At 39.8% G+C, this 20622-nt stretch overlaps 1 long non-coding RNA gene across 1 annotated transcript in view; it reads right to left on the reverse strand.

The window, feature by feature from the left end:
* Positions 1-11185: 11185 nt before the first annotated feature.
* The window catches only part of LOC146494855 (uncharacterized), a 328407-nt gene continuing 318970 nt past the window's right edge, over positions 11186-20622 (reverse strand). Inside the window, exon 2 of the long non-coding RNA XR_014871486.1 lies at positions 11186-11289. This is a non-coding gene — a long non-coding RNA (uncharacterized LOC146494855). The remainder of the gene's footprint in view (positions 11290-20622) is intronic.

Consider the following 20622-nt stretch of genomic DNA (forward strand, 5'->3'; position numbering starts at 1 on the left):
TGTGATGTGAATGTAAATTCTGCTGTCCAACCGGGCAGTTTCATATGTTAAACCTCCAGTGATGTCTCCAGTGATTTACACGCACATGGACTCCTTTTAAGTCCACTCTGCCAGGTAATATCAGCCTATTTACCTGCTGATGTCAGTTTATGATGGATGGAATAACCCAGGCCCAGTATCACTCTTCGTCCCAATGAAAGGGTTTAACACTATTTCCTGGTTCCACAACACTGAGTGCCACTCACGCAAACAATGTTTGTGCTGACAGTGGAGTGATGTCTTCCTCATTGAATACCTATGAAGTCCTCTAGATGTCCATTAATGATAGATTCTATAGGTGATAAAAAAAAAAAGGGCCGACCCACCACTAATCCATAAAGGATTGCTGGGCAGGACCTGAAATGGATCCAAAAGTGTGTCTCTACCATGCACCACACACACCTCACACACTTACACACAAGCTAGCACATTTGCAGACACATGCACATAAAAATAAAGTCCTCACTCATCCCTACGTGTTTAATCTATCTAAGTGTTTTTCTACTCCTCCTTACCATCTTCCTTCTTCCCCTCCCTCGCTGAGCCACACCTCACCCTTCTGAATGTTACCACTCATACTGCCATCAGCTCCCCCCTTAAAGAGAGACACTGACACCCGCTCCTCTGGAGTGCTTCTGTCTTCTCTCTGTCGTAAATCCTTTCCTTTATTGCTGATGCTGGTGTCTGGTTTAAAAGATATGGATGTACAGCACACCAAATCACTTATCAGATTAAATTTGTGCTTCATTAGAAAACAAATAAACCAAACATTCACACACTGTATTTGTATTTGGGTGTTTGTGTTCTATGAATTCTCCTCTCACTGTTTTCGAAAGAAATGTACTAAACATGGCCTTAAATATATTTTTCTTGTTTTTCTACACATGGCGATTAACCATATTAGGTTTTGTGTACTAAACTTGGGAATGCTCAATTAAGAGCCACTTGGAGATGGGCATAGTAGATTTGCATGGCCTCTATGCAGAGCAGTTTATTTAGACTAAACTGAGGAAAACAATGATGCATCATTACAATCTACTTGTTTCCCACTTCCTGTTATTTCTGCGTTGTGTACTTGCTGTGTAGAAAAAGATGGATACAGTGCAGCCTTGCTAGTTTCACAAGCACCAGATGTCCACAGACATTGTTTACTGGGTAAAATCTGCTTGGTTAGTTATGATGTTTTCATGTTATTACAAAGACTTAATTAAATTAATTAAATCAAATTTCAATGATACATTTTCTCTTAATAGTGGTCAAAAAGATGTTTAAATGAAACATAAACACCAAGGGCCAATAAATGATTGCCAGACAGCCACACAATGTCCACTCGAGGTACACTGATGAGTATTACCAGTGTAACTTAAAACTTTTCAACCAACTTTAGATTAAAGAGAGATTTTTTTCCATTTATTTGAGAGGACCTTTCACTCTAGACAGTAGACACTGATGTGGCTTACTGAATCTTTTGGGCTGTGTTCAGCATAATATTAATTAGCCATTAACTGGAAGAGGTGTATTGTTGATTTATCTGCTATTCTCAGTGTATGACGAATTATAATGGCTGTTTGTTATCCATTTGCATACTCTTTCTCTCTCTCTCTCGCTATATAAAATACATAGTGTATCATCTTACTTATTTTGTATTTGTTGTATTTTATTTGTATTTTTTGTATTCTCCTTCTGCTATCTGCTATCTGTACCAGTTGTATCTTATCTTATCTTATATTTCTTAAATATCTATCTAATATTTTCCGACAACAGTTGGGTGGGGGTGGGGGGGGGGGGGGGGTCGCCCAGGGCACCAAACAGGCCAGGCGGATGTTTATAAGAAACTTGGTCTAACATTTAAATAATGAAGTCAGCATAGCTCTATAGTCCTGTGTGACTTTGGAGAACTTTCAGACAGTTTGTTCTACTCTTACCTTTGTATGATGTCAATAAGAATGAGTAACAGGACCATTAGGAGATAGATAAAGTTTTTTTCAACTGTGAATCACGGAAAGATGCTCTCATGGAGTCCATGAATAAAAATACAGAGGTTTTATTGTTGCATTTTTATGCATCAACTAATTTCTATTATTTTATAACTGAGAAATCTCCTTTTCAGGCTTTCTAAGATCCGAGTTTTGGTGGATTCCCTTTGCTACCTCCCTCGTCTCTCTGACCCACTCCTTGGATGGACGTAAGCAGGTATCTGCCACTTTGCAACGGATAATAGGGATGGATGGGAAATTGCAGAGAGCGATATAGTGGTACCAAATGGTGTAGGACGAAAATGGATATGCCGTCAAAAAAGCACTTGTGAATAACAGACAGAGGAATTCCACTGAGCCCAGGCTACATGTCTGCAGCCAGAGGGAGACAAGGCATCTATCATGAACATAGAAACCTGACATGACAGGATTCAACCAGCTATGCTGTACACAGGTTAAAAATACAAATAGGCTGTCCTGTTAGCTCAGGCTCAGGATAGCTCATTTGTGGATATTTTGCCCTCTTCACATAACAGCTGGTTTTCACTTTTCTCTACATCTTTATGCAGGTTGACACATTTGCTTTTGCTTTCTTGATTTTTTAAATTTCTTTCTCTGTTTGTGTCAGTCTCTCTTCCTCCAGTAATCATTCTTTACAGGATTCTTGCTTAATTGCACACATGATCTGTGAAGGCTCCTGTCAGCTGTTTATGTCTACCTAATGGAACCTCTTAAAGCAAACGTTTCACACGGAGCATTTTAACAGTCCACCATTGTAATTTATAAATCTGGTGTGATGCGTTAATTTACATTTTTTTTTAACTGTTGCTAAGCAAGCATTTTCCTGCTTCTTGCTGAAGCAGGAAAATGCAGCTTCTCTGCTTACACTTAACATATTAATCAACAGGCCATCATGGTGAGGTCAAACTGTACCGTCACACCCATACCATCAACGTACTACTTAATGTGTTATTTGTTATTATCTTTCCTCCTAAATATATTTTATGTTGTCATTTAATAATTCATGGCTCTACATCAGTTTGATGAAGTCCTGATTAGGGGCAGGGAGGTTCAGGAAGGAATATTTCATGATGTTGGGCAAACACAAATGTTCAAGAATATTTAATACAAATCAGCAAATTAAAAAATGAAATTAGCAATGTGCTAAATTTAAATTATTTATTTAAAAAAGGTTCAGCTGCTTCTAATAAGCTAGCTGTGCCCCATCTAATCTCATGCTCTCCTACATTTTACATTTTAGCTGGGTCACTGTTGTATGTGGTACTCTTTTTTTTTTCAGTCACACAAAAGGTATCATGACCGCTTTTCACCTTAAAACCTAATGTTGTAGTTCTTGTTGTCTAAACCACAATCACCAGATAAAATGAAACTAAACAGCTAGAGGGAAGAAAAAGAGAAACTGCAAAACATCACGCTTCACATGGGATATGCGTCATTGCTGATTAACCTGCCACTTATACCATGTCTATTCCTCCAAGCTCCTTATGTAGACTTTATACAGTACTGTGCAAAAGTCTCAGGCCCTGCATCATTTCTTTTCTTTTGTTGTACTTTTAAAAAGTGTTTAAACGGTCTTGCGTTACAGTTCTTCTGGCTTTCTGAAGGTCTTTCAAAGTTTTTTTTTTTTTTTTTAATTGCCTGCTTTTTCACTCATTGGCTGTCACTGTCAGAGGAATATTTTTTTAATGGTAACTAACTCTAGCTTGACTCAGTCAAGGATAAAACAGTGTTGTGTCAGCATAACAGGAAACGTAGCAAAGAACTAATTTTCATACACAGGTTTATTCATCAGACATTTCAAGCTATCTGTGGTCTGTCGAATGTGATCCAGATGGTGTGACCCTACTCAAAATACAGTGGCACAGTTTTCTCCTTCCATGTTTTGTGCTCTGTGTTACAGGTTACATTCCAGTATTTTACACATTTGAAAATAAAGCTTTCTTTAGCTTTGCTTTTCCCGCCACACTTCAGCATTACAGAAAAAATCACAGAGGAAGAATAAAATTAACAGCTCCCTCAAAATCATTACAGATTAAATACTATCCAAAGTAGAGGTTTGGATTGTAAAAATCTGTAGTCACAGATGTTCACACATGCATTTCCTGTCTAGTAGCGTTCCTCCCCTTTGGTGTTTGATAGGTATTTAAGAGTGCCCGTAGTAAGGCTACAGTGCCAGCAGAGGGAGACAATAATCACCTTGACTGAAGTGGGACAGCATAGAGCAGGCTTTTCCTGTGATCATCAAACCATGTCAGAGTACTTAAGATTCTAAAATGAGGTGTGTATGTGTGTGTCTGTGTGCAGTAGAGCAAGAGAAAGAGAGAGAGAGAAGAGGAGAGAAGAGAGGAAGCGAGTGACAGAGGTAGAGTGCTGACTCTCTAGCCTCTCCATTCTTGCTCTTGGCTTGAGACACTGATTCTCACAGATCAAGGCTCGTCAGTTAGATGCATGCTGTCACCAAGCACATTCACAGATTAGTGTGTGCGTGTGTGTGCTTGTTTGTTTTTAAAGTAAGACAAAAACGCAGTGGCTGACCTGGGCCCTTCATCAGTTTGAGTGAGGAAAAGAACATTTTCAGAAGAGAGCAGTAACCATTTAGATCAAAACACAAACAGAAACAAAAAAAGAACTAAAACATAGAAAATGTAGAAAATAGTGTTCATGTCATATTCAATAAGGTGTTAAAATAGTATTGAAGACCATAAAGACCTGAGGAAAATGCTTACAGAGGTCATGGTCCATGACCTGGCACAGCAGGTGCCAGGTTTGAAGCAGGTGGACAGATGCCTGGAATAAAAGTACAAATTGCCCATTTGTAACATATTTGGAAAATTGCTCCTTTATTAAATGTCTTTTTTCTTATAAATAGAAAAGGTGTCACTTTAAATGTTTTGGTTATTTTATACATATTTTCCAAAACACCTCATGTGTTTTCTTTATCCTAAAATGTTCCGGTGGTTCTTCTTTACAATTTGAATCCTGCTGTGTTTACATACACGGATGGATGCCCCCCCTGAAATTGTGACAAGAGAAATGGCCTAAAACACAAAGAAAACAGTAGCATTTGCCATCCAATCCTGATTAATCCGTTGTTAATAAGGTTACTGCAGCTGTTTCATGTCTATAAATGTACACTTTTTTTGCATGTAGTGTGAGTGTTCAGATATTTATTTAAATCAAAGGAAAGAATAGGACATATAGTCAGATGTGGGCAAAAAAAATCTATATCATAAGAGTCGGTCTTTTGTAGCTATATAAAGCAAGTCTGATTTGCAGAGCAGTGTGTGAGTATGTGTGTACTGGTGATGAAAGAGAAGTAACAGAGGTTTCCATCTGTTCGCAGTCTCTGTGCAGATATGTGAAGAAAAACCTGAAATAATGAAAACTAAGTTTGCTGTCAAAATGAACTTTACTGCCTGTAACACTTCTATGCCCAGCATGGCCAACTGTGGAGTATGCTCCATGTTTAAATTCACTCTCACTAGGGGTGGGCGATATAAATGATATACGATAGAAACTATATGAATTTGGCCAACGATAGAGATTTTGACTATACCGCTCTATCTAGCGCATGTTGATGATGTCATCAAGCTACGCCTGTTTTTGGTCGAAAGCATCGCAGCGGCTACAACCATACATCTGCAAATTATGCCGGGCGACAGTCATAGCAAAGAGATGAAGCACTTTTGAAATATGGGGAAAGCCAAAAACTGGCTTCCTCCACTTCCGTTACATTGATCATTAATGTTGAATTCTCTCGCAGCTGTTCTATTCCCATGTTGTTGCAGTATATTACATAACGAACCTCGTATTGTGGATAGATTATCTCAGTTGTTCTCTCTGACTGAAGTTTGCCCGTGTATAAGCATCCTGCTATGCGATTGCATTTGTCCACTAACCACCAGAATCCCTCACGTTAACTTTTAATGAGTGGAAAAAAAAGTTGGGGTTCATCCTCCAGCTTCAATGTGCTAATGTTATACTAACATAGCTGTGTCGCTAGCAATCACGTAGCACAACATTATATACCAGGGTAGTCCAACTTCAGTAACCCTACAAACGCACTGTCACGGTGTTGGCATGGCAAACCGTGGGGGGGGTGTGGGGAAGGAGGACCCGGGCGGCGGTGCTCTATGTACAAGCAGTGCGTTTATTTACAGTGAAAACTGTACACACAACAATACCATCCACGTGTGCTCCCGACTTCCACTCCGTGTCTTCTCCCAGTGTTTGTGCTCGTGTGTCCGCTCCCTCGTGCCAGTGCACTCTGTGTCTGCTGCCCTCTCATCATCAATCCTTCTGGGAAAATAGAGGCAGTAGTTAGTAACCTCAGTTCACTTGGTAAGCTCACACTCACGAGACCAACTGGAGAACTGACGGGGAAGTCTCACGAAATGATCCCGCGTCGGTGGGAGCTCCAAGACTCTCTTAAGTAGCTCCCCCGACGAGGCCTGATCAGGAGCAGGTGTGTGGCTTCGGGTGTGGCCAGTCCACCAGCAGGGCCACACCCACCCGGCCTGAAGGCGCCCGCAGACCGGCGCTCGCAGAAACACATACACACATCCGCAAACAGGAAGAAGAGAGACAGCAACACCAAATATACATATAATATAAACAGTCCATAACTGCACAGGGATCCTGGGCTGCTCAGACCCAGATCCCTGACAGCCACTGCTGTTTAGTTTTCTGTCTTCATTTATGCTGGAAGTGGTAGGACAGCTGTACGTTTTAATTAGTTTCAAAAATCTCTCAGTCAGAACATGGTTTGTCATGTTTAGGTGGAAACTAGCGAGCTTACTTCCTGTTAACTTCTAACTCTGTTAAATTTAATAAATTCTGTTTTCATGGATGCATGGATGTAAAACTTAATTGTTACACCTTCTAAAGCAGCAACACTGATGATTTTATTAAAGATGAAATAATTTAGACCGTTTTTAACTCTTAGTGTTCGTTTGACCTGAAGATTTCTGCACGCCAAAATCGGTTCGAGGTCAGTAAGCACAACCAGAATTCATACATAAGGCACACTCTCGATTTTTGATAAAATTAAAGGATTTTAAGTGTGCCTTATAGTGTGGATAATACGTTAAACAGAAGAAAAGAATATATCGCGATATATATCGTTACCGCACATGCTTCAAATTATATCACGATATGAATTTTAGGCCATATCCCCCGGCCCTAACTCTCACATTAAACTAGGTGTACCAAGGACAAGAAATGTGCAGAGCTCTGCCTTAACAGTTATAGTGTCCACACAGTAAAGAGCTAAAGGATGGCGTAACACTTACAACAGTGAGCTGTACCCCTGCTGTGATTATGCACTTGTTCTAATAACGACTATCAAAGTCACATTAAGATATTAGGTTGTTCTTTTTCTCCCCTCCCTAAATCGTGCACACTGAAAGGCAAATGCATTCATAGACCAGTCACAAAAATAACCTTTTCATGCCTTTGTATCACTAACTCATCACTGTGGCATAAAGCAGTTTTTTTTTTTACCTCAAATGAGGGTTTCTGTACTTTCCCCAAAATCATACTATGGTTACTTTTAATATAGAGAGAATTTTTCTGGTATTGCTCTGCATTACTGCAATTACATTATTGCAGTGCACTACTCCATCACTGTTTTATCACATATTCTGGTATTTAAAGTGTTTTGTTGCAAAAGTGGCTTACAGCCATGCTGCACCGAGCTCACCAAGTCATGTGATCTATCTGCAGGATCGGGCCGGGTTAGTACGTGAATGGGAGACTGGCTGGGCTTTTTGCTGTGAAGCAACAGCACTGACCACTGCACCACCTAAAACTTAACTGAGCATTTGAAGTGTGATGGTTGAAAATGATTGCCTGCCTCTGAGTGATGTATAGGTGACTGCATTGGAATTTCTCCAACCCACTCCCCACTTCTGCAAATGCTACTTATCCAGATTGATGCCTCACCAATGAGACTCAAATTATTTTGTATGTCTCTGATTACAATATGTGATGTGTAGATACCCTATTTCTATTAATAAAAATGAAGCTTTAGTTTTGCAGCACAATGATGTAGCATCAGTCAAAGTCCATTCATTATCTGTTGTCTTCAAACTCAAAATACATTATTGCAACAGAGTAACATGTTTTCACATTTAATAATGGAATTCTATTTAAATATATTGTTTTAACTACTTTAGGTTTGTATCATTCTAACCACAACTAAGCAATGGAGTGAAGGTGCTGTGCTGCATTCAGTGACACAAGCTGAACAAACTTGAGAAAATAATTCTTGGCAAACTCTCCCAGGGTTGTTGTACAGTAACTTTGTGTACTAGGTTGAGTCATCACTGGTGCATGGCCTGATATGTAGATGACAATAAATACTCAGCATCAGACTCTAGTTCAATGCATGCAGCAGCTCACCATAATAAAATCATTTACTTCTGCAGGGATGCGTTCATGTCAAGGTGGACTTTTAGCTTTAAACTTTTACTCTCTTGACATTTTGCTTTCCTCTTAGCTGCTTTAAGGCTTTAACTAATGTGCCTCTGAAGTTGCGCGGGTGAGGGAAAGAGAGGGGCAGCATAAATTTGAGGTGATCCGTGATCAACCCTGTGCCTTGGGTTGGCTGTTACCTGTGTTGCAGGAGTCATCCATCCATTCACAATGATAGAGGAGTGTAAAGGACATTTGGTACAATTTCCTAATTCTCATTTTAATAATGTATTAAAAATTTGATCAGTAGCTTTTTATAAACATTTTTTTTTAAAACTGCTGCTAGTGAGTACAACATGGACGAATAGATGCACAAAATCTAAAGTAAACTGTTTTATTTAGCTGGCATGGAGTTCAAGCCAAAGGTTGCAGTTTGTGGTTCTGTATTTGGTAATTCCTCTGTAGGTGACTGACAGAAAAGCTACAGTTTTCTTATCTATATCTGTATCTAACAAGCTAAGTATTTGCAGTGGGCCAATAAAATGAAAGGGGAATAATTTGTACAGAGAGTGGATGGAAACAATCCTCCAATAAATCCTGCAAATGGAGGTCAAAAGGGATTGATTTGGTTAAATAAAAAAACATCCTCAATTCAGTTTCTAGATCAGCCCCTATTAGTATACAGCTTCGACCACTGCACTGCAGGGATAGACAATCTTTTTTAAGCTTGACAGTACAGTACTTTTATTTTCTGTTATATCTCTTTAATTAAGTTAGTTTATATAGTGTGAAGAAAACTTTTAGTCCGATTCGTTTCAGAATCATACTCAATACAAGATATTGTTGATTAAAGACAATTAAAGACATAACTGTAATTTAGTGTCAGGACGACAATTTCAAGACACAGGAATCAGAAGACATGGAGAGCTGAAGCAAGACCAAAGCAGAAAGCAAATCAGGCATCAATGACAACGAATGTGATGTGTATTAAGTCAAATACACTATGAAAGAAGAAGGGTGGGTTGAGCTGAGCCGCAAAGTGGCTGCTGATGTGCAGTGAGTCTGTGGGGTAACGCAGTTTAAATAGTGCACCCGATATCAGATTTGCCAACTGGATTTGTAAAATCTTTTAGATTTTCAGGGTAAGCAATCTAGTTAAAAGTAAAAAAAAAAATCTTGCAGTCTGGGCGAAGGGTAACACAGGCGAGGTGGAGGAGAAAAGGAGAGGAAAGCCAGAGGTTGACTTCTCTGTAGGGAGCGTGTGACCTGGAAAGCTCAGGAAAGAGCTGCTTCTCTCACGCACATTTCAAACAGGGGAGGAGGAAAAGAGCGAGAGGGGAGAGACATCTTTTGGTCCAAAGGAAATTTAAGAGGAAAAGCGTAATGTGGGAGGGTTAAACAGGACTTGAAGAAAAAAAAGGTGAGGGTTGGCAGAGAAAGGAAGTAACAAGATCAGATGAAAAAGTACGAGGATATGACAGGAAGAGATGGACTGAAAAGGAAGTAAGGTAAAATTACAGAAAAAATAGGGGGAAGACTGTAAGCAGTCAGAAAGTGAATAAGAACACAAGCACTTCCAATATAAAAGCCTATAAATACTTAATGCAAATCTTAAAAAAATAACCCATCACTTGTTTGGATTGATGACCCAACAAGTGTTGCAAAGTGAGTTTGGGTGAAAAATGCATGTGTATCTCAAAATTACACAAAGGCATCTTCCAAAGTGTTCATTAAACTTTGGACATTTAAACCTCAGTGTTTCCGAGGTGCTCTGAGACAACAGATTAGTCAGTACACTGTGACTCTGTACATGCTGAGCTCCTGTTGACACTCATGGTTAAACCTAATGTTACCTTGAAGCCCTAAATCATGCTTCATGCTACAGGCAGTGTTGGGGAGTAACGGAAAACATGTACCGCCGTTACGTATTTAAAATACAAAATATGAGTAACTGTATTCCGTTACAGTTACCGTTTAAAATGGTGGTATTTAGAATACAGTTACTTTGTTGAAATAAATGGATTACACGGCGGTACTTCCCTGTTTCATATTGTGGTGGGTCAGGACTGTTTGGGTTTTGTTTGACAGCTACGTTCTGTTGTTCCAGGCGGCAGCGTTACGGTTGCCATGGTTACAGGGTGACGCTCTCTCTCTGCGTGTTTCCTGGGTGAGAGAGGCCTTTTTGTTGTTGTTGTGCTAAGCTAATAGGCAGAATGCTACAGGTATAGCTCTAAAGAATGTAGCATCATAGGCAGTGTAGTCTGTGCTGCAGGGAGAATGGACTGTCATACACGTTATGTGTCTGTGAGCGAGGGAGGGAGAAAAAGGAAAAGTACGAGCTGTCATCGAGCAGAAACGGGAGCTGGAAGCATGTAAATATAATAATAACCACTGCAGCCAAGAAGAGAGCCTGACGAGCCCAGTTGTAAGTAAGCTATTAAGACTCGACTGTACACCTTGTTCGTGTTTTCCTCTGAAACAATAAGCTCCGTTGGAGCAGCCTTTCAACGCCTCTCTCTGTCTCTCGCTAGCAAAGTTGACCCAGACAACAAAGTAAAGCTAGTTTTCGGCTACGAGCCGACACAGAACCCACCGTATTAGCCAGAGGTCCCTTTACTACGGTTCGGAGCTGCGGACCTTCAGTAACAGTAATAAATCACAGCAATAGTACATTCATGTAGTTGTAAACAGCATGATAATATATTAAGTAATCCAAAGTATTCAGAATACGTTACTCTCATTGAGTAACGTAACGGAATACGTTACAGAATACATTTTGGGGCATGTATTCTGTATTCTGTAATGGAATACATTTTAAAAGTAACCTTCCCAACACTGGCTACAGGCCCCTGGGTATCTTTACTCCAGTGGCGTGTCTAGACAAGTTTTGCTGGGGGAGCCAGGTAGGGGCACAGATTTGGAGAAGGGTGGCAGATGTAATTGGCAGATAATGTTAAAAAAAATTCTACCAACCGTTAACCATAATTCAATAACCCTATAAACTTAATAACCGAATGCGCTTTTAACTCTTATTAGAATGAGATTTTAACCACAACGGTGCAAAGTTTTTAGATACTGCGTTGATAAAGTACAAGAGATACAATCAGTGCTTTGTCAGTGTTTTTTCAGCATTCAAGGACAGCAATATTTGCATAGTATTTTCACTGACATATAGTGCACATATGTTTTGGGCAAAAACATTTTTGAATATTAAAATATGAACATTTTTAACATACAATTGGCAAATTAGCCAATACCAATGCAAAACTTTATCTGCCTATTAAAAAAGAAGATAATCTTCTTACAAACTGTTGTTTGATTTTGAAACAGGAAAAAAGTGGGGAAACAAATGAAAAGACTAACATTTGAATAAAACCTGAAAGCAAGTAAATACTTTCTATGCTGCCTTATGGTAAACTTTGGTAATATTGATGTATAAAGAACAACACTGGCTGATGATGAAATACAGTCAGCTGGCATGGTGAGACTGCCAGTATTAACCTGCAGGGCTGGACTGGGACAAAAAATTGGGCATTTTGACTAGAGACCGGCCCACCAGGTATTAAAGCCATAAAGCCTTTGAATGAAAACAAACGTTGTTGTGACAGTGATGTACACTGTCTTTTTGGTATATGTATGATTTCTATACATTTTACGTCAGATAAAAACTTTGTTCGCAAGATTCAGATAATTATTTAATAAAAGCTAGATATTTTAAATGAGAATAAGAAAGAAAGGTTAATGCTGTTAATGCCCTACCTGGCCCCCCTGGCAAAACTTTCCTAGACCCGCCCCTGCACAGTTACCAGCTGTCAGCTACTTAAAAAAGGATCCTGGTGTTATTTGTCTCTCAGAAACAGTTGATAACTTCCCTTCAACTCATTCATGTCACCTAAAAGGTAAACCTGTATCTCCATCACCTGTTCAGCTCTGATGATTCAGTAAGGACATCTCCTGGTTTCATCTGCATGTTTCCCTCTCACCACATATCCAAACCGACATCATGACCAGCAGCTTTTACAGTTGTGGCTCCAGCAAACATCAGCTGATACTAGAAATTAATATTAAATAAATTCTAACAACAACTGATCAAGCTTAAACGTGCTGCTGTTGTTTAGCGCAACATCGGCTGGTTTCCTCTTTCTGGCGCAAAGTGGGCGATAAACAAACAAGAGAGAAAAGCCGATCAGCTGATCATTGATCAGTTTCATGATTGAAGTAGGAACAAGAGAGGGAGGGTGAGAGGATGAGAGAAGAAGAGGCAGCTGTACAGCATAACGACAGAATAACTCCACCTTTGTGTCTTTTTTTTTTTTATTATAGCTAAAGTACGGGACAAACTGCCTCTCTTCTCAGCTCAGTGCGTAATATTTTCTCTGAATGAGGGACCATTCCATTTTTTAAGGAGCCGTTGACAACTCTACTAACTAACCTTATGAATAAAATAAAGTTCACTATCAGTAACATCATAGCACCCACCCAGCTGTATAGAAACTCTGTCATGCTAGCTCACGCAGTACGAGTTATTGTAACTGACTGTAAAAAGTCAGCACAACGAAAATAAACTCCACCTAAACTTGGTTTAAATCTGACCCAGATAGACTGAAGTTCAGTTCACCTGACACTCGGACTGGCGGCTACCTCGGGTCTCTCCTCGTCCTGCCTCCCCTTCCCTCATCCACCTGCTGGCCTCTGTGGAAGCTCTGCCATTGCTACCACCAAACAACTGAGTTATTTTTACACATCGGCCAGCATCTGGCCAATCCACCACCTCTCATTGTTCATGCTGTTACAAAAAAAGTCATCAGCCCACCGGGCAAATGCCCAGTATGCCCGATGGCCAGTCCAGCTATGTTAACCTGTTAATCTTTTGCCGAAAAATTGTTTTCTACAGTGCCGTCTTTCGTGCTTTGCTCTCCTACCTTTGCTAACATGATGTTCATAGTGCAGAAGCCGATGCTGCATTCACTTACACTCGGATATCTGAGCTCCACTGTTTTCCACTGAAAACATAATCATACATTTGATATTTCATTGAATTTTATGTCCCCCCAGGCCACCCCGCTGGACACGCCACTGCTTTACTCATGAGCAGGCATGGATGCAACCGCAAACACACTTTATCAATGTCCCAGTGACAGCTCTGTGCACCAGTACAAACCTATAATGCACAATTGTATGAGTGTTGGAGTGAAGAGTCTCACACACACACACACACACTCCTTTCATCACAGACTCCTCTCTTGATGCCCATTACAGATGCTAATACCATGACGGGTTCCATTTAGCTGAAGAGAAATCTGGAGTCAATCAGGAAACAACTAACATCCTCTGGAAAACCACAGTCCTCACATACACACAGACACACTCAGATGGGCAAATTGCAAGCTAACTAAGCCCAATATTTATCTTTTTTTCCACCTACCATCCACGAGCGACTCCACTGTCTAAGCAGATAGCGCCGTGCTGCCGAGTTGTGTCCTGCTAATTTCTATTTAGACATCAGCATTTCCCCTGGGAGTCCTATGATGGATCTTTGTTTCATTGACTACAGTTCAGGGAGGAACCTCGTCTGCCGCAGTGAGCATGTGTTTTTCCTCTTAATGCTCCTTTTCGCCCTCTATTTTCTCTCACTCCCAGGTCAATTAACCCTAATATAAGAATCAGGAAATCAAATGGAAAAACACAAATAGCTACAGAGGGAATTTTGCAAAAAAGACAGATAGATCTAAAAAAAAAAATTACTCTTATATCAACACCAGGAAGCAGTAAGCTCCTGTAAGGATCTGCCTCTTTGTGTTTTTCAAAGGTGCTGTGTTTATGTAACGTCTGACTTTAATACTACTGATTAAAGTCACCTCTTAGGCTGCTGATGTAGTTCATGAACCACAGCTGGAGTGTGATGGGGAGACCCACATTTTGGCCATATCTCCGGCAAAAGGAACCCTGTCGACAGCTTGCAGCAGTGTTGGCGGATCCCTGCCAGGTACGCTGAAAGACACCCCCCCTGGGCCTAGTTTGTCCCACGTTAGCAGTGACCTTGAAACACAACAAGGAACAATAAACCATAAATCAACAGAGAATGAGTGTGTGTGTGTGTGCTGCAGGGGCACACAGTGGGGAAAAAGAAGGGAAGAAAGAGAAGGAGTAAAAGTGGCTGGAGAGAGGAGGCAGAGCGGACCCAGCGACACCTGTCATTCCTGGTTTGGTTTATGGACATCAGTGGCCGGCCGGGTCGCAGCATAGCACCACTCTCCTCCACTGTTTGGTGGACTCAGCAGAACTGGAGATCACTCACCAGGATCTGACCTTCAGGATCTGAGGGAGGGGACGGAGAGACAAGGGAGGCACTCCTGAGGTGGGAGGGATGTAAAGGAGTGAGGAGGAATAGATGGTTTTCCCTTTGTTTTCACATTTAATATCTAAAGCTTGCTCTCATTGCACAATATTTAAATGATTATCGGGGTTTTTGCAGGTACATGCTGGTAAAGTCAGCCATCTTTGAAATGCTACCTGGCAGTTATTTTAAAGTTTAGGGTTAAAGCTGTGATTTTAATTTTCAGCTGTAACTCTGAAATTAAATCTGCATCTACAGAAGCACGAGTCAAATCATACTTTAAAATTCTCTGTCTGGTACCAAATGGATCTGGTGTGTGAAATCCAATGGACTAAACAGAACTTGTAGATCTGCGGGGTTTGCAAGTCTTCAAATGAGAACTAATAATTAATATACTGACCACAAAGTTTTTAAGAAGCAACCCTGTAATTGTTCAATATAAGGCATGTTATTTTAAATAATTTACTAACCATAATAAAATCATGGATTGCTGATACGTCCAGTTGTATGGAGCAAAGGGCGGGAACCAGAATGAGTCCTGCTCCTGAACACAGGCAAAACAAAAACCAACACAGACAGAAAGGAGAGAGAGACAGAAAACAAAAACAGAAGCCAAACTTCTGAGGGAACATGACTATGGGCTCAAATTGTGGTCTTAAATATTTTCTACAGTGGTCCCTTGTTTATCGCAGGAGTTACGTTCTAAAAATAACCCGCGATAGGTGAAATCCGCAAAGTAGCCAACTTTATTTTTTACAATTATTATAGATGTTTTACGGCTGTAAAACCCCTCACTACACACTTTATACACTTTTCTCAAACAGGCATGAATATTTCAAACTTTTCTGTCTTGTATAAACACTCTGAAAGTTCAAACCTTCATAGAAAAATAAGTCCAGTATTATAGAATGAAACCAAAGGCACCCGCGGTTGCCTTTGACGGTGCAAAACGCGACATTGTTGTGTTTGTTGGGGAGAAAACTTACAGACATACAGTACAGCACTTCAGAGTCACACTGCTAGCGATCAAAGATTTATGTAAATTTGACTACAGCCAATCAGGACGCAGAACACAATGCATTGTAAAAAAAAAAAAACCATGGAAAATTGCACACAAAAAAATCAGCGAATCAGCAAGGCTGCAAAAAGTGAACCGCATTATAGCGAGAGACCACTGTACTTGGAAATCAAATGCGTATTTGTGAACTGAGTTTTGTAACCTTGTAAACCAAAATTTTATGTTTGTGCATCTACAGATGAAAACTTGTGTGTGTGTGTAAAAAAGATTTGTGTTTGATTTTTCTCCTTTTTAGCTGATTGGTCAATGTCATGTCAATCACAAATTTAAGCTCCGTAACTGAAGCTCCGTAAAGCACCCCTCCAACAGCCAAACCCATCTGTTCTCTGATTGGATTGTTAAGTTTTAGTTTCAAGTCATTTTATGGAGAAACGTGTAATGCATTATTTGGAGTAAGTAATTAACATATTGTATTGCTTTTAAGAAAGTGTTCTGTGTAACATGTGTAATGGCCCCAACATTGATCTCAACATTTGCACAAACATTTGACCACACAGCATGCAATTAATTTACATGAATGTAATGTCTTTGATGTACTGCTTAGCGATGGCAGAGACTCTCAAAGTGGCATAGCTAATGAGAATTGATAAAGAATTGAACCGATCAGTGATATGAATAATGGAATTGGAGTTGCTAAATTCTTAACAGTTCCCATCTCTAGTGCCAAGAGAGGAAATGTGGCACTGTATGAACACTTTGAACACAAAGTGACAGACATGTATGAGGATATCATGACAGTGTTGTTGTGTGGTAGGGGTGACAGATGGTGTCAAGGTGGGGGTGGGATTACATCAGGTGACTCTGAGTCCCTTCTTGTTTTCAATCTGATAGGAGAGAAACAAAAGTCAGCTGAACAAGACAGAATGAGAAAGAAAAAATAAGAGATAAGAGGGTGAAATGGTGAAGACGCAAGATGCAGACGCAGTGAAGATGGATGAGTTTATATCTGTGTGGTTTAACCATCCCAAGCAATGAAGAGGAGAATTCAAGGAGGGTGGGGTGGGTGGAGATGAGTGTCAGGGGTGAGGAATGTCAACAAGACTGAAAGGAAAGGTTTATAAAATGACAGTGAGACCTTCCATGTTGTATGGTTTGGAGACAATGAAACTAATAAAGAGACATGAAGCAGAGTTGATGTTAAGATTTTCGTTGGGAGGGATCAAAGCAGACTGGATTAGAAATAGTACATCAGCGAGACAGCTCAGGTTGAGTAATTTAGAGACAAAGTTAGAGAGGAAAGGCTGAAATGGCTTGGGCATGTGGAGAGGAGGCATAGCAGAGAAAGTTTGTGGGTTTAGTGAAGGAGGATATGAAGAGGGCCGGTGTGACAGATGAGGATGCTAGAGACAGAGTGAGATGGAGGCAGATGATCCAGTCTGGTGACCACTAAACGGACCAACTGAAAGAGGTAGAAGAAAAAAAGAGCTGTGTTCTCCTTTTCTCTTCTTCTTCTTCTTCTTCTTTTTCTTCTTCTTCTTCTTCTTCTTCTTCTATCTTTTCCCATTTTTCTTGAGTCCTCGCCAGGATATAGGGCTGGTCAGTCTACGTGAAGTTTGATATTCAGTAAATACTTTACTTTGAAACCAAGACTGAAGATGCCTTTTATTTCTACAAAACAAAAGATGGTCACTGCTGTTGAACAGAAATATATTCTTCCAAACAGAAAATGTGTTGATTTTGAATCTGTGATGTAACCTCCAACAGGACCAATATTTAAAAAACGGTCCTTTTAAAAAGCATTGTTTCTAACCAAAAATACAAAGTCGAATGAATCCAATGAACTCAGTTGTGTCATAACAGCAAATGCACATATATATATAGTGAATCTGTCAATATACACAGACAGAAAACACAGTTCAGTAAGTGATGATTTGTTTATTCATTAAAGGATCAGATGACGAATTGATGCATCGTACATCATTAGTGGTATGTGTGACTTTGGTGTCGTCTCATCTTCTCCGTTTTCTTAGCAGCTCACAGCATAATTTGTGGCCTCAGCTTCTCTTTTCCCTAATGAAAATATTGACAGATTAAATCATAAATGGAACACATTTCATTCAGAAAGTTATCTAATCTGGTAAAAAGCACTGAGCAGCAGATACATGGGAAGGCTACATGGGGAAATGAAAAAGGGAGAAGAGAGCGGAATGAAGGGAAGCAGAGAGGGTGATAAATTTGTACCCAGAGTAAGTGTCTAAAAAGCTGCCATGTTTTATGAAATGCACCCATAAGCTACACTAAGTGAAATGCATTAAAGAGGTTGTGATTTGCCTCTGAGACCATTAATAAGGTAAAATACATGCATGGCTAATTTATTAATGCACGCCTCTTGACATTCATTACCACTGAGGCAGCAGCCCTCAGCTCTACTGGTGTGCCTCAAACACACACATTTACACACACACATGCTTGCATGCAGTTGCACACAGTAGGCTCAGGATGGGCCTGGTTTGAGTGATACACCTCAGGCTCTTTGCAGTTGAAAGTGTCATCATAATCGATTGGCGGAGTGGAAAGACAAACTGGAAACTGTCCAAATTACAAATTGAATGGAGAATCCTCTCAGCCAAAACTTTCAACGTTTTACCAAACAATTAATTTTAATGAGCCGACTGTCCATTGTGCAGAGAAGACCACCTATTCCTCTCCATCTCTCACTCTCTCTCTCCCCAGCTCTGTCTTACTTATTCTCTGTCTCGCTGAAATGGTGGAAACTTGCTGATAGGGGTGGAACAGTAAAACAGATTGGAACGTCTCTATTCTCCCATTACTATTTGGCTGACCAGAGGCTGACCTCACTATTATCACTCAACATGCGACAGGGGAAATTGCCAGACCAATTTAGAACTTAGAGATGCTCCAAGTTGTGAGTCTGGACCTTTGCTCGATGTCCTTTGTTTGGGGACAGATAGAAATCTGCACTTAATGCAGGAGCAATACATTCCGATGAAGTTGTGTGTTTTAACAGACACGGTACATGTTGCCCAGATTCACTACATGCCACCATGATTTAGAGAGAAACACTGATGTTCCACCATGGTTAGGGCTGTCACAGTAACACAGTTATCAAAAAAAAAATGGTGGCATCAATGTTAGTCAGTACATAGTTATGGTGAGACCCTTATTTGTAATCTCTATCACTATAAACACATATGCAGAAGATCAGTTTTACAACCTCAGTTCCAAAGAGGTTAGGAGACTGTGTAAAATGTTAATAAAAACTGAATGCAATGACTTCCAATTATCATAAACCCGTGTTTTATTCACAATAGAAGATAGAAATCATATGAATTTTCAAAATGAGACTGTTTCATGAGAAATATTTCCTTGTGTTGTGACACTTTTCAAAAAAGGTGGGAGACAGTATTGACTGAAATAGTTGTCTATTGATTTGTGTACTTCTAAAGCGTTTATTATTTTGGTTTTTGCCATTTAGTGCTCTGAAGCTGGACTCCATGAGCTTTTAGAATCCAAGGACACTATGTAATCAACAAGTTGTAGCTTATTGATTACAGTGCCCTATAAAGCATATTGAGCCAAACCACTAAAGCCTAACCAGCTTAATTAGTTATAGTTTATATTCTTAAAAACAAATCAAATTTAAAAAAAAAAACATGACACTGTTTTGAAGAAAATATGATCTAATTGGTGAGACAATCAGAATCAGGACCAGCCTTATTGACCAAGTATGTGTACACTTACCAGGAATTGGGCTCGGGCTATATCTTTGTCTCAGTGTGCATAACATAGTAGACAACATGACAACATGACACCAACATGACACAGATAATAATAACATGTATAGCATATTTACACCAAGTATCATGGCGAAACGTGTAACAAGCACACCAGTCCACCGTGTACATTTCACAGAAATCTGCAGTACCAGCAGAAGGAGATATTTCATTTAAAGCCAAATGAAAATAATCTTGAGGAAGAATTTAAAGAGACATTTCTAACACATTTGCATGTAAATACATATTAGATTAATCGTTTCTGGTGATTAAGGACCCTGGAATGTACTTCATACCTATTTCACTCAGTGAAATGGACTCGGTGGACCTGGGTGTCAGTTACACGCTTTGCCATGATATCGGGTTGCATATTTATAGTGCGCAAACATTTTGGAATAAAATTATTGAATAAATAAGGGTTGAATAACTAGAAAGCATTATTTGATTCATCAGCAGATATGGTGGATTTTGAGTACAGACACTTTGTGAGTGTCATAAGTGTAGCCTGTGGGGAAAAAAAGTACAGTTGTCTGCTTGTTTTGGCATACCAGAGTTGTGTTGTGGCGTCTACCAGAGGAAAGGAGCTGAGCAGATTGTGTCCATGATGTGATTGGTCTGTAGTGATGTTTCCTGCTCATTTCCTCACTCTGAATTTGTTCAAATCTTGAATCAAGGGCAAATCGATGAAGACAAATTTATTTAAAAAGTTTATGAACCAAGTGAGAAATCAGCAAATTTTTCATGGAATTCTATTTGATCAGTCTTCATTTACAGATGTGTTCTTTTTATGGACCATTAGTAACAATGGCCCGTAGAAGATATTTGAGCATCCAATACAGCACATTTGAAGTTCAACTAGGGTGGGACATGGACAAGCTATTTCATCAACAGGAATTTGAAATGCATGTGGGAGTTTTGAGATCAAAGCTTTATTAGTTGAGCTTGAGCGTTCAAGCTTGGTTACCCACTGATCGATATAGTAAAATCACTTGATTAATTTTCCTTCAAGATTTACTCTGCCCT

Source organism: Neolamprologus multifasciatus, chromosome 20 (genome assembly GCF_963576455.1).
Source record: "Neolamprologus multifasciatus chromosome 20, fNeoMul1.2, whole genome shotgun sequence".
Taxonomy (NCBI): Eukaryota; Metazoa; Chordata; class Actinopteri; order Cichliformes; family Cichlidae; genus Neolamprologus; species Neolamprologus multifasciatus.